The 14663-nt window shown below is 36.3% G+C and overlaps 1 long non-coding RNA gene across 1 annotated transcript; it reads right to left on the bottom strand.

Annotated features, from left to right (window-relative positions):
• Positions 1-6392: 6392 nt before the first annotated feature.
• Positions 6393-11996, bottom strand: LOC140140755 (uncharacterized). Its single transcript, XR_011857280.1, has 2 exons — positions 11145-11996; positions 6393-7033 (listed from the first exon to the last, which is right to left on the bottom strand). It is a non-coding gene; the product is annotated as an uncharacterized lncRNA (long non-coding RNA).
• Between the last annotated feature and the right edge of the window lie 2667 nt (positions 11997-14663).

Here is a 14663-nt window from a genome sequence, read left to right as displayed (position 1 = left end):
AGGGGAATAGGAGCTCAACATTACATATCTGTTCAGCACACCACTTAATAATGCGCCGTTACCATTCATTTCACGGAGCTTTTTGCAGGTAGCTGGAGGTATTCCAGGCAATTTGGTGTTTGAAACGATTCAAAACAGTCTCATCTCTCGCTTATATCCCTTCCAAACTGACATTTGGCTACACATGTAATACTTTTCTCATTCCAATTTTACTAATTAGATTTGGCACGCTGTGTGAAAGACTACGGGTAAAAACTATCGGGGCAAAAACGGTGGGGGTGCATAAACCACGATGATGTACTATTATAGGCCAAAGATACGTTTATTAATAAAGTAGGCCTTTATACCAAGTTGCATATGCAAAGCACACTTTTGGAAAAATATGTTAAATTTACATAGACCTAATCATGCAAAATGACATATCTTGCAATTTAGTACGGTATATTAAGTTTTGGCATAATTAGGGGTAAAAGTGCTGCATAAACAGCCACCGGAAATGTAATGTACTATAAGACATAAGGTCTTATTATACATTTATTAATATATTATATTCTAAGTTGCATATATATAATATATGCAGATAGCACACTTTAAAGTATGTAATTTTGCATATTCATGCAAAATGACATATTTTTACAAAAGTACATGGTTTGGGCAAAAACGGGGGGTAAAAGCGGTGTATAAACCCCAACAGAAATATAATGTGTAAGAAAGGTCTTATAATACGTTTATTATTATTAATAATATAGTATATACTAAGGGGTGGTGCAATAATTATGTGTACTTTCGGGGTGAATTATAGGGGGGCAAAGATTTTTGGCAGGCCAAAAGGGGGGGCAAGCATTTTTGGCAGGTCGAAAGGGGGGGGCTCAAGCGATTTTTGGCAGGTCGAAAGGGGGGGGCAAGCAATTTTTGGCCCAGATATTTTGGGCACCGTTTCTATATTACGCCCTAAAAAGGCGTAGGAAAACGTTACGAACACGTTCAAATATGCAAAATTTCCTGTTCGCTGCGCTCGCATTATATGTTAAGACAATTTAAGGTTTTAAATTCGGGTTCCCCAAAATCTTGCATGTGTAAGGGGGGGGGAAAAGATTTTTTGGCACGTCAAAAGGGGGGGCAAAGGTTTTGGCACGTCGAAAGGGGGGGGGCAAAGGTTTTTGGCACGGCCAAAGGGGGGCAAGCGATTTTTGGCAAACCATTTTGAGAATTCACCCACCGGGGTACACATAATTATTGCACCACCCCTAAGTTGCATTAGCAAAAGCACACACTTTTGGAAAAGTATGTAATTTTAGTATAACCATGCAAAATGACATATTTTGCAAAAGTAGCCCATGTGTTTTTGGCAAAAACGGGGGGGGTATATATGAAGTTGCATAAGCAAAAGCACACACTTATTTTCACTTTTGGAAAAGTATGTAATTTTAGTATAACCACGCAAAATGACATATTTTGCAAAGGTATGTGGTTTTGGCAAAAACGGGGGGGGGCATAAACCACCACCAGAAGTATAATGTTCTATTTGACATTAGGTCTTATATACATTCAATAATATAGAATATACTTTGCATAAGCAAATGCACACACTTTTGGAAAAGTATGTAATTTTGTATAACCATTATGACCCTGCAAAATGACATATTTTGAAAAAGTATGTAGGGTTTTTTTTTGGGGGGGGGGGGAGGTGGCATAAACAACCGCCAGAAATACAATGTACTAAGACATTAGGTCTTGTACGTTTATTAATATAGTATATACTTAGTTGCATAAGCAAAAGCACACAATTTTGGAAAAGTATGTAATTTTGCATAATCATGCAAAATGACATATTCTGCAAAAGTATGTGGTTTTGGCAAAAATGGGGGTAAAAAGCGGTGCATAAACCACCACCGAAAGCATAATGTACTGTAAGACATTGGGTCTTATATACGTTTATTAATATAGTATATACTAAGTTGTATAAGCAAAAGCACACACTTTTGGAAAAGTATGTAATTTTGCATGGTTTTGGCAAAAATGGGGTCTTATATATTCGTTTGTGTAAGCAAAAGTTTAAAAAATGAATTTGCCGTTTTTTAGCCTAAACAAACACCAAATAAATCTGTGAGCTAATCCATAGTTGCACTTCTCACAAATTATGTTCCTTGTGCATTTTTCCACTTGAAAGATTTAAGCCAGCTATATTATTAATTTCTTTCAAAGCACTGACAAGTAGAACAGTATTCAAATAACCAGGAACTACTAATGTTACTCATTGAATCACACAAGTAAACACTTCACAAATAACATTATGTTTTAATAACTTTTATTTCTCAAATCACTGTTGATCGACACAATGTGACAAAAAATTGCAGGTAATACTTTGTTTCCCCTTGTATTTGGTAATGAAGTGACGTCCGTGATTTTACATGGCCCAAGATTATGTGTATTCACGAAGTGCCCTTGTACATACAGGTAACACAACTTTTAACAGTTTCCCCTGATAAATGTTTTTTCAACCTATTATGTAATCATGGTAATTGTGGCATGTTGGGCATCTTCAGTGTTAAATAAAGGGTTCACAAAAATAACTCCCCTAAAATTACAAAACACTTCTTTGCATAACTTGGCATGTATTTCGTAGATTTGGAAAATGTAAAAACCTGTGAATAAAGGAATCGTTTTTCTACCCTCCCGATGTTTTTTCTTTTAAAAATATTTTTGTTTTGGCCAAAAATAATCACATTTTCCAAAAATGATGCTTTTAGAAAAAGTTGCACTTTTCAACATCCTCATTTATGTCAAAATTAGCTTCAACGAATCATTACTTTGCACTAAACGATGGTTACATGGGTGATTAAGGGATCAGAGACAGAAAGGTAAAGGAAATCAAAACAATTAAACATTGAAATCGAGAAAGTTTTGTACATTACATGTATGGGATGTAGAAAAGTGCAATTTTTTTTAAAGCATTATTTTTGAAAAATGTGATTATTTTTACCAAAAAAAAAAGGAATTTGAGAAGGATAACTTTAGTAGGGTAGCAAAAAGATTGCTTTATTCACAGATTTATACATTTTTCAAATCAACAAAATGAATGTCAAGTTATGCAAAGAAATGTTTTGTAATTGATTTTACCATTTTTGACACACCGGCTCAAAAGCTTCTAGAAAAAAGCTTCGTACATGTCAATAAATCATTGTTTTAAATTGCAAGATGATTGTATGGGTGACTGGGTTATCGTATACATAAAATGAAAGAACACAAAAACACCATTAAATCAATCAAAACATTGATATCGAGAATGTTTTTGTAAGTTACATGTATAGGATGTGGAAAAGTGCAACTTTTTCTGAAAGCATCATTTTGGAAAATGTGATTATTTTTGGCCAAAACAAACAGATTTTTATTAAAAAGAACTTTGGGAGGGTAGGAAAATAATTCCTTTATTCACATGTTTTAAATTTTTCAAATCAACGAAATGTATGTCAAGTTAAGCAAAGAAATGTTTTGTAATTTTAAGGGGGGGAGTTATTTTTGTGAACCCTTTATGTAATGATGCTTCCCATGTTTCAGAGCAGTTAACAAAAATTTGAAAACTTGAGTTGCAATGGCATGAAATCAGGACTGCTCTTAACTTAAAATAGCTTGAATGGATTTCCTTAAAACACTGAAGATGCACAACATGTTTTTTATATTATGCTTTTTCTGTCGGCTAAAACTACATTAATTTATACAAAAGAAGTTGTATTATCTGTATGTGTGTATAATGTGTATACACTCTGTAGATTTGGGACAGCAGGTGCGATTCAACAGCAACGTGAGTCAAATATTGTTACCGAGTCGTCAAGGCCAAACACACCTTTCACCCAAATTCACTTCAGAGTGCACAAGAAAACACACTGTTTGAAAAGTTAACAGTATCTGAATAAATGAAAGTAAAACATGATAATCTTCTGATACATAAACATAAATAAATGTCCTGTTCTATAGCACTCTTTTACAAAATAAGATGTAATCTGGAAATTTCCAAGACTAATTTTAAACATTAACCTTTCATATTACACCACTTCCTGGGGAATTTCCAAAATGATGTAATATCCACTTTACATTCTAGGGGATTCCGAGTACATAAATAGTCCTGACTTTGTTTACTGTGATTACACGGTAAAGGGAATTCTAACTTTCATGAAGTAGCTTTAAATTGTAAGATAAATGATCAAATTGAATTACTCAGTGCTACAGTAATATGTTCTCAAGCAGAAGCAGATGTGTCTAAAGGTTTAAAAACATATGCCTTGGAATGAATTGGATAATGTGACATGTTGTATACATACGCAAAATAACATTGCATAGCTTGAGACGTTTCCAAAACTAAGGAAATGATAATTGATTTTAGGACGTCAAGTACAACTCCAAACCCTAGTGGTGAAGGGTAGTAATGTGGCAAAATTGCATGTGTCCTCATATAAATATCTTTCTTAATTGGCACTACAGGGTGTATCAAAATGATTGGTACCCATCAATTTCCAGTGAATATGGACATTTTCAAGACTTTTATAAGGCATATGCATCAAAATGCAATATAGGATCCGATTTTCACATAATTTGTTGATTAATGTCTTTGTTTTTCAAGAACAGTTATGTAACAATTAATTATGGTTATTTCAAGAGGATCTAATGTTGCATTTGGAAGAAGCAGGCTTTTCAATAACCATTGAAACAGTCGGGTACCAATCATTTTGATACAGCTTGTATGATTGAGGGAGGGCGAGTTAGCGCAGCGGTAGTTCCCTCGCTTTGCACCACTGAGGTCCCTGGTTCAATCCCCGCGCGGCCCAAGGACTCATGTGCACTTGGTTTATCCCGATCCATGTTTGCTCTCGCAGGTTTTCTCCGGGATCTCCGGTTTCCTCCTGCTTTCAAAATCGGTGATTAGTTGTTTCGTTATCAAAAAACTTCCTTCACCCAATGGAATTTGGGAGCTGCAGAAAATGGGTGGATGTTACAATCTAGGTGCGGATAGGTTTGCGCCAGGTTCGGCTGCAACTAGCCTAGTTGATGCGATCTGATTGTGATGATTCACCACGCAGCGAAATTACAGCGCTTTGCATCCTCTGGAAAAAGCGCTATATAAATTCTGAAATTTATTTATTTATTTTGATGACAAACTCAATTGGCATACACATGAAGATTACTCAGGCGTGTAGCAAGTGGCGGGACAGGATGGACGAAGTCCATGGGCCCCGAGGGTTCAGGGGCCCTGAGCACAAAAGCGAAAATTAAATAAGGGCTGATAATGGAGAGCAGGGCCGGATTTTTATAGCATTGGGTCAGATGGGCCCGGTCCAGGGCAATTTTGCCCCCCAAAAAAAAAAGAATTGGGGCCCCAAAATTGCCCTATGCATCTTTCTTGTAACCCCAATAACAGCATCTTTTTTGGTCAAAATAGGGCAAAATTGTAAAAATTTTCCGCGCTTCGCGCTCATTCAAATTCAAAAATTTATGTTGATCTGGGGCCAAGATAGTCTGAAATTGAATTCAACAAAATATGTTAGTCCTTCTTGAGTCCCCATTAGTTAAACCAAAACTTGGCCACTGACTTCAGTGCATATACCTTCCTCGGCATGTGAGTTCGGGGCCTCCAAATTTTGGCCTGGTCCAGGGCCCCAATAAGCTAGGCTAAATCCCGCCCTGGTTAAAAGGGCCCGTACTGCTCCTTGTCCATAGGCCCCTGATGCTCTTGCTACGCCCCTGAGATTACTTGATCAAAGACTGAACTCTAGAATCACATTGGCACCTCATTCGCTAGTCAAACTGCGTAGCAATGTGTGACCTACAATCCCGGACAAATGTGACCGTACACCACGAATGAGCCGTAAATGTCCTCAATTGTATTCTGAGTTACAGTGTAAAATGGGCATGAAGGTCATATTCATAGGTATTTCTATTTGGTGCTACGTGTATCTCATTAAATGAGGTACACGTAGCACCAAATTGAGGTACCTATGAATACGACCTTCATGCCCATTTTACACTGTAACTCAGAACACACTTGAGGACATTTACGGCTCATTCGTGGTGTACGGTCACAAATGTGTTCGAACACCCAATTCCCCTGTTCTTCTTAGTACAGTGCACACGCTATATGAGTCACTGGAAACTAAGGATTATAGTAGTGTTATCTCAATGTTCATCTTCAACATACGTACCCTTCCCCTTTCCCCACCAAACAATGTTGGGAGAAGATATGGTGAAGATGAGCATATTGGGCATGCAAACATTATACAGGGGTAGAGAGGTCAACCATTTCCAATAAGCCCTTAAAAGTGTTCGAATAATTATTTCTAAGATTGTAGTTTTTTTATGTGATAATCAGACAAAGCAGAAGGACATCGACACCGCTGAAGTAATTTGCTGAATAGTATAATAAAGTATTACTTGACTTGTCTGGACTTGACTTGGCTAATCATCAGCATTCGAAATAGGGCCAGTCAGCAGGCCATTGGCCTGTAACTTTTTGGCCTGGCCGGTAACTTTTCTGACTGGCATCTAGTTGCCGGCCCGGCTGGCCGGTAACTTTTTAAGGTCAAGCCCGGCTGGCCTGTAACTTTTTGAGGCATATTTCGAACACTGCTAATCATTCACAAAATCTTAAGAAAGGTTATATTATAGTTCACATTATTTGCCAAATATAGTTTCCATATGTTTTAAGAACATGCTTCTCATTCTAATAAGGTAGGGATTTGACTTGAATTTATAGCCACATTGTCAGCTTTACAATGAGTTCTGCTAACACTGGTAATATGAAATGACCACTCACTGAAACAAATCCATGTAAATGTGCTGGTCTTAAAAGCCTTTCATTTCTAAATAGATAAAGTGAATGTATTTGTTCATCATATTTATGCAGCTTGTATCATTCATTTTTATACGCATCTGTGGATGTTGACGATTGAGAAAGTTTCACCTCTGCTAACATGACTGACTGTGTCGCTGCGGATGTTGTCACTTGTTCACCTTGTAGCATCAACGAGGGCATCAAATGATTCTATGGATAAAAAGAGTCACAGAAAGAGAAGATAGTAAGAAATACATACATTTGTACAATTGACTGTGGATACTCATGAATGTGTTATTAGCATTTTGGAACAGTTATAATTAATGTAACTTTATTTCCTGATCTGCTTGTACTGCATGTTAGCCACACTCCAGCAATAGTGGAATTCCTTTCTTTTGTTTGAATAAACATAGTTCAAAAGCATTTGGAACCGGGTTGCTTTTGTATTACATTCACCTAGTTTTTCGAAAATGGCACATGGACACTTAAAATGACATGCATAAGAATATTTGTGTTGCGTATCTGGATAATATTGTTTACAGAATTGCTAATATAACTGGAATAAGAATAATACAATAATTTCAAGGCTTTATTGGACAAAGCAACTTCAAATAGTGCAATAGGGGTGACCGAGCAGTGTTTGCCCTTTTTTTTGATTAGTCTAGGGATGTCAATTTTAAGGTTAGAAGGGACCTGACTGAGCCATATGAAAGCCATGTGTCTTGGCTACATACAAACCTAATCTCAGGACTGCAAGCCTTACAATAGTAAAGGAGACAAACAAATTTGTGAAGGGGCAGGGTCACCCATATGCATATGGTGGGCTCAGTGGGGCCATAAAAGTTAAAAATACTGCATATAACAATAACTATAAAACAAACGTTTAGTAAAGGGTAAATTGGGCAGTCATTTACTTCCGGGAATCCATATTAAATAAATTGGAAGAGAATAATGTACGCTAAGTCCAAAATGAGCTAAAACTTTATTTACAGCTTCGGGGATTATGGTTTAGGACATGAAATAGTGCAATGAGATTTCAGTTTACATGCACTACAATCGTGCAAATCATGTTACAGTTGTCATATTTGGCAGATGAATAGTATTTATGGCCACGCGTTTTGAACTCACCAACCCAAAAATGGTGGTTTTTGAGACTCCTTCAAATTGTTATATCTCTGCTTAAACAGGTATTGAAGTGTGTTTGGTGTCATGTTGTAGCTAAATGTGTGCCCTAACAGACCTCCAAAGGAGAATTGTTTATCAGCTAAGATAGTGGAGTTAGAGTTGTTTGAGTTCAGAATGACCGAGGTGGGGGATGAGGCGGTGGCGGATGAGGCGGTGGCGGTATGTGCAAAGTCTATGGGAAATAAAGATTTTGTGTGTGCGTGTAGAATCAACTGATCATATCTTTGCATCCATATGGGCTACAGACATGGTTAAGAGCTCTTTTGAAAAATTATTTATTCTGCTAATTGTTTTAATCATTTTGAACTCTTTATGATTGGTTTAGTCTATGAAATGCAAACTTTTATGTGCAAAACTACCTGTTTTCATACTAAACACTGTAGTAAGCAATGCGTATGTCTTCAAAATCTAAAAGTTGCCCTAAATTTTTAATTACTTATCCTATCATAGTCATAGTTTACATTTTCTGAGAGGAAATTTGATGAGGAATCTAATTATGGACTTACTTTTTTTGTATGGGTTAGGGGTAAAATGTTTCAGTTCAAAATATGTTGAATTGTAAAAACATTTGAACATATTTTGGGACACCCTGTATTCCAAGATTACCAAACAGCTGTGATTTTTTTTTCTTCCAAAGTCAGTAGGCTCCCCCTAACCTCTAACCAAATCAATGTTGTTTACTTTCAGTTTATAACTGCAAGTTAGTAATAAGCAATGCATTAAGTGACCCATTTTTTATTTGGATTTTTTTTAATTCCACCCTGTATAACTTCAAGGTCACCCTGTACAATGAGTTGAAATGTGTATATTTAAATTGCTTTTGCCTCCAGCTTTCCAAAAATGTATACTTTTGCTAGTTTAGGGTTGATAGATATTCTAATTTGAAACTTGATTGGTTTAAAAATTCATAATATTTGTGATGTAACGCCAAGGGTGGTGAGTTCAAAACACATGGCCTTATAGGGCTAATTAATCTGGCTATGGAGGCAATTTAACAATAGGGAGGGCCTACTCTCATTCTACATGTACATGTAGTAGAAAAGGGTCATTGAACTTTGCACAAAGGGTCAAGTTCAAAATTACTCAGTTCAAAACTCACACTATCGTGACTCACTGGTAATTCTGATTAAAAAAAGGTATACTTTGACCAATCTATGATGTACTGTTATGGAGTTATGGGCAAAAGAGTAAAATTGGGACGTCATAGGTCCAATTTTTCCCCGCTATATGGGCTAAAATGGAACTTGCTCTGATTTTGATGAAACTATAGTCTCAAATTATTTTGTCTTGTTGCAAGAAATAGTTTTAACTATCTAGGGATTAATAGAGGCTGTCAGCCAATTTCGCCATCTTGTGGGTACAACTGATCTGCGTGTTCATGCATCAGACACTACGCGCAGGTCACAGCTTGCCACACGGCCATGTGTCCTGGACTCGCCACCCTTAACGTTACATCACAAATATTATGACTTTTTACACCAATCGTGTTTCTAATTATCTCCATAATTATCAACCCTAAACTAGCAAAAGTATACATTTTTTTTGGAAAGCTGAAGGCATAAGCAATTCAAATACACACACTTCAATTCACTATACAGGGTGACCTTCAAGTTATACAGGGTGGAATAAAAAAGATTCAGATAAAAATGGGTTACTTAATGCATTGCTTATTAGGCCAAAAAAAAAGGTTTGTCTCAAAGCTCACGAGAAATTTAAAACAAATGCAAAATGGGGAGCCCATTGACTTTTAGAAGAAACCAAAATCACAGCTGTTTGGCAATCTCAGAATACAGGGTGTCCCAAAGTATGTTAGATTTTTTTTACAATTCAACATATTTTAAACTGAAACATTTTGCCCTTACCCCATACAGAAAAAGTAAGTCCATATTTAGATTCCTCATCAAATTCCCTTTCAGAAAATCTATACTTTGACTGTGGTAGGATAAGTACCGTACTGACGCGAGTATAGTCCCACCTTCGAGTAAAGTCCCATCCCCAAATTTTCGAAAAATTTCAGAATTTTTTTTTTTTTTTTTTTAAGTTATTTATTTTTTCGGCTTTGGAGTGTCCCAGGACCTAGACCTACATGGTAGGATCATTCATGGTTGACCTAAAAAAAAAATTTTTTTTTTGAAATTCGAGTATAGTCCCACCCCCCAATTTTGAAAAATGTTCACCCAAAAACGGGGTGGGACTATACTCAAGTCAGTACGGGTAATTAAAATTTTACAGTAACTTTTAGATTTTGAAGACACCCTACAGTGTTTGATATGAAAACGGGTAGTTTTGTATGGAAAAGTTTGTATTTTCTAGACTAAACCAATAAGTAGAATTGTTTAGCTGTAAGTTCATGAGTCTTTTAGATGCTAAATAGAGTAAAAATCCAATTTACAGTCTTTACAGAAGCAGATTATGCACTAAAAATATCAATCCCATAGAGTTTGTGTGTGCCACATCCCCCACCTCCACATCCCCCACCTCCGCCACTCTGAATTCTATGAAGCAGTGTCAGTATTAAAAAGGCTAACGGAATTCTTTTTACTGGGTTGAAAGTGCATTTTATTTAGCAATAAAATGAGACCACAAGCGTGACAATAACTTCTTGCTTGGCAGAGATATCATCATTTAATTTGAGTCGAATTTGGGAAAATGTAACATTGCCACCTTTTTGAGTGGCGAGTTCAAGACGCACGACCACACATCAACACGGTGATTTTGCTGTTCACTCATGGAGATCGAACGACGAACGGCTATCGCAGCGTGTACCCACAAGATGTCAGCATTCAACACCACACTGATTATCTCTATTTTATATGCAAAATCTCAACATGAACTATGAAAAGGTCTAGTGTAGGTTCATATGGCAAAGCCCCAAGAAGTTAGAGAATTAACTGAAATTGCAGGGCAAAAATGCAACCTGGAATTATAGAAATGGATACAAATAAACCTGATTGGTGGGGTCCAGGAGGCATTTATATTTAATACAAAGACCTTCAGCAAAAAATATTCCAAATATGAAAATATAGGGATTATAGGGCTTTTTGAAACTTTCTACGGAAATATAGGAAAATCTTAAAAATATAGGAAATATAGGACCGCTTGCAGCCCTGCTCATAGAGCTAGATGAACACCTTACCTGAGCCAAACACCTGTAAAATGTACAACATTGTCTGATTGCAGCTCTTGTGGGGTTCGGCAGAGAGAACAGAAAAGTATTTTTGCAACTGTTACAGCACTCTTGTTGTAATCTCCTTTCACATATTTAGCAAGCAAAATCTGAAAAAAAAAAAAAAAATAGGTTGAAGAAGAACTTCTCATATATTTATGTTACCATCCACAGTTTGTAGTCTTCCATTCATTTTTTTTTTTTGCCTTTAACTATATTCATACATGTTTGATTTTATCTCTGAGCAGCAGCGGACTGTTTGATTTGCCTAGCTATAAGATAGGAGTTTCTCTCTGTAAACCTGTTGACTCCATATTAGAATTTTTGGCCTCCACACATATGTGGAGCTTGTGTTATCATCCAAATGGATGTTTGTTTTTGCTTGTCCGGGCGGAAGCAAAACCATTAATCTACTCTGCAGCTTAAACTTCAAACTTGGTATGGTGATAGGACATAGTGGTCTAATGTGCTGTATTATAGTTCTATGTCATGTTTTATTTGCATATTTATGAATATTAATAAGCTAATTTGCATATTTTGCCTACATTTTCATAAATCTACTCAGCAGCTTTTATTGCATATTTTACCCACATTTTCATTAATAATCCACTCTGCAGATTTAACACAACATCGCAACAACCAATCAACTTCATTCTTGGTATATTGCGATAGTATACATGCATGGTGGCCCGATGTGCTGTATAGTTTTGCATCATATACTATTGGCATATTTATGAATATAAACCCTAATGCTAAATATGGTTTTTGGCTATCATGAGCAGTATGTAATTTACTAACTTGAACTTCCAGACCACTATCAATCTGTCAACACCTATGATTAATATCATCCCCAAATTAAAAAAACCCTCCACTATGGGCTACAACACAGTTTTATAAATAATTTCATGGGAAATGAGGCTAATATTCTATGTCCACCTCAAGTTAGATATCTCACTGCTGCATATATATTATGAACTATGTCATAGGGAGTGAGGTTAATTTAGTAGCTAGCATTTATAGTCTGCATTTCCATTACCAGGCATTATCCTATCAAATATTATACTATAAAATATTTCTAGTGAAGACAAAGCAAAAGCATTTGCAGAAGAAGCCTGACTTGGAGCTACTTAGGTTCAAAGGTCAAGGTCTAAACTGAATGTATATATTCGCTCAGGTGTACCTGAGCAAAAAATATGAAATAAATACAGGCTAGTAGTGAGTACATTGTACATCAAACTGTACATGGTTTTGTATGCAGATATAAGGCAGTTTTGAATACTTTGCACAGTATGCATTTTTGAATAGATTGCATGTGGTGTGGCTATATAGAAGAACGACTACCTTCGCCCCCGGGGCTTCGCCTTCGTGACCTGAACTGAGTTACTTGTGAACTGTGGAATCTTCAAATTGGCACATAGTTACGCATTCGATGCTAGAGTCCATTGCCATCATGTTTTTTGGTTGATGCATTGATTTGTACCGTAATTAATATTCATAAAACAGCATTCAAGCTTTGACTATACGTTTGGCAGCCAGAATGGTGGAAACTTAAAGTGAAAGATATCCTAATTAAAAGGAACATTTTCTAGGGTGAAATTTTGTGTAGAAACTGAATCTGACATAAACATTTTTTATCAACTTGAAAATTTTCCCCATAACACTGTACAGGCATATTTCTGCCTGAAGTCCCAAAATTTGAGCGAAAATTGGTGCAAAAAAAAATGTCCTTCAAAATGTGGATACTCAGCCTGGCTAAACAAAAAACACTAGCATGTATTTTTGCATAAACCGTATAAATTTGTTCCAATAAGCTCCCATGCCCAATAAGCACCCACCTAGGGTATTTTCAATTAAGGGTAACATTACATGTAATGTTGAAGTGACAGTTAGACGTCAAGTCGTCAATACAGTGAAATAGTTGGAGGACTACAAGTCTAGTGTAAACTTGCAATGCATTTTCTGCACCATAAAAGCTACTAGAACGTCTCAGGACCTATAACATACGTAATTCGTCTCTAATAAACGCCCCTTGCGAAAGATTAGGTAAACCAGGTTAAAAATAACTGTCCACCCAAAATGACTTTGTTAAGTGCCCTGGGTGCTTATACGGTACATGTATGTAGAAATTGCATTATATGGCGTATAGGCCTATGTATATTGCGTATTTTGCAAAAGTACTGTATACTTTTGCATACATATGCAAAACCACATACTTTTGCCAAAGTTCCGGGTATGTATTAAATACTATGTACATTGTAGTTTTGCACACAGCACATGAGGTAGTTTTCAGTCAATAATGACATAATATACAAATGTATACTTGAATTATGCAAAGTATGCATTTTTAGATATATCACCGTAACCACTCAGGTATAAGCCCACCCCCTAGATGGCAGATTTCACTTCAAAAATGGGGTGGGCTTATACCCGGTGGTTACGGTATGTAAAAATTGCATGCAGGAGAACGACTACGTACACACATGGAAGTATGTTGCAAAAGTATGTACTTTTGTATGTACATAAATTTTGTAAATTGTATACAAAAACACATACCGTACTTTTGGAATTTAGTAAAAGTATGTACTTCTTCCCACGTCTGTCAAAGCGGACACCCTCATGAAATCCCTATTGGTTTGTACAGGGCCTTTCAGTTCAAGAAAATTTTCTCAGCACAGAAAATACCAATTAATTTAGTATGGTAATTTATTTAAAAATTGATTTCCCTGATAAGAAATCGAGCATAAAATTATTTCATCAAGAGTATTTATTTGTTGCATGTTTTGTGATTTCCCCCATTGAGTACAACGGTAAGTGTTTCCTTTGTGTCACACTAGGGGCGAGATGGAATAGCCCAATCATGGCAAAAGTGACATCATGTTGACCGACAGAATCGCAATAAGTGCAATGAATGGAACAACCCTGACCGAGAGAATTGGCTATTTTGAACTGTCGCTTAGTACAATGTACATGTGCATGGCATTCATGCTTAGATTTCAAATGCAATGGTCTCGTAAAGTTTTTGTCAGAGAAGAATTAGGGTTCATTCATGAAATTGAGGGCCCGCAATGCCCCGCATGATTGATTGTTTATGCCTGAGGCATATGAATAAGCCCTTTCATACATTCCCAAACATTCAGTGATTGTTTTTCATCAAATAATAACAAAAATAAGATGTAAGATTCTTAACACGATTTTCTTGCATTCTTTTCTATACCGAAATCATCACACTGAAGTAGCCGTGCATGAATTAGGGGTTCATTCATATATTTTCATGACTAAATGGTTTTAAGTCATGAAAATATATGAATGAACCCCTAATTCATGCGTACTACATAGGCCTACCAGTACATTTTGTGATTCTTATTTCATACAAATTTCATAAAATAATAACAAAACGTACAAGCAACATTACCGTATATCAAAAATCATGATTTTCCTTCATTTTTCCTACCTGTCGATCGCACATCCGGGACACCGGGCATAAACGCT

This window comes from Amphiura filiformis, chromosome 19 (genome assembly GCF_039555335.1).
Source record: "Amphiura filiformis chromosome 19, Afil_fr2py, whole genome shotgun sequence".
In the NCBI taxonomy this organism is placed as follows: Eukaryota; Metazoa; Echinodermata; class Ophiuroidea; order Amphilepidida; family Amphiuridae; genus Amphiura; species Amphiura filiformis.
This window is presented reverse-complemented; position numbering and strand designations above follow the sequence as displayed.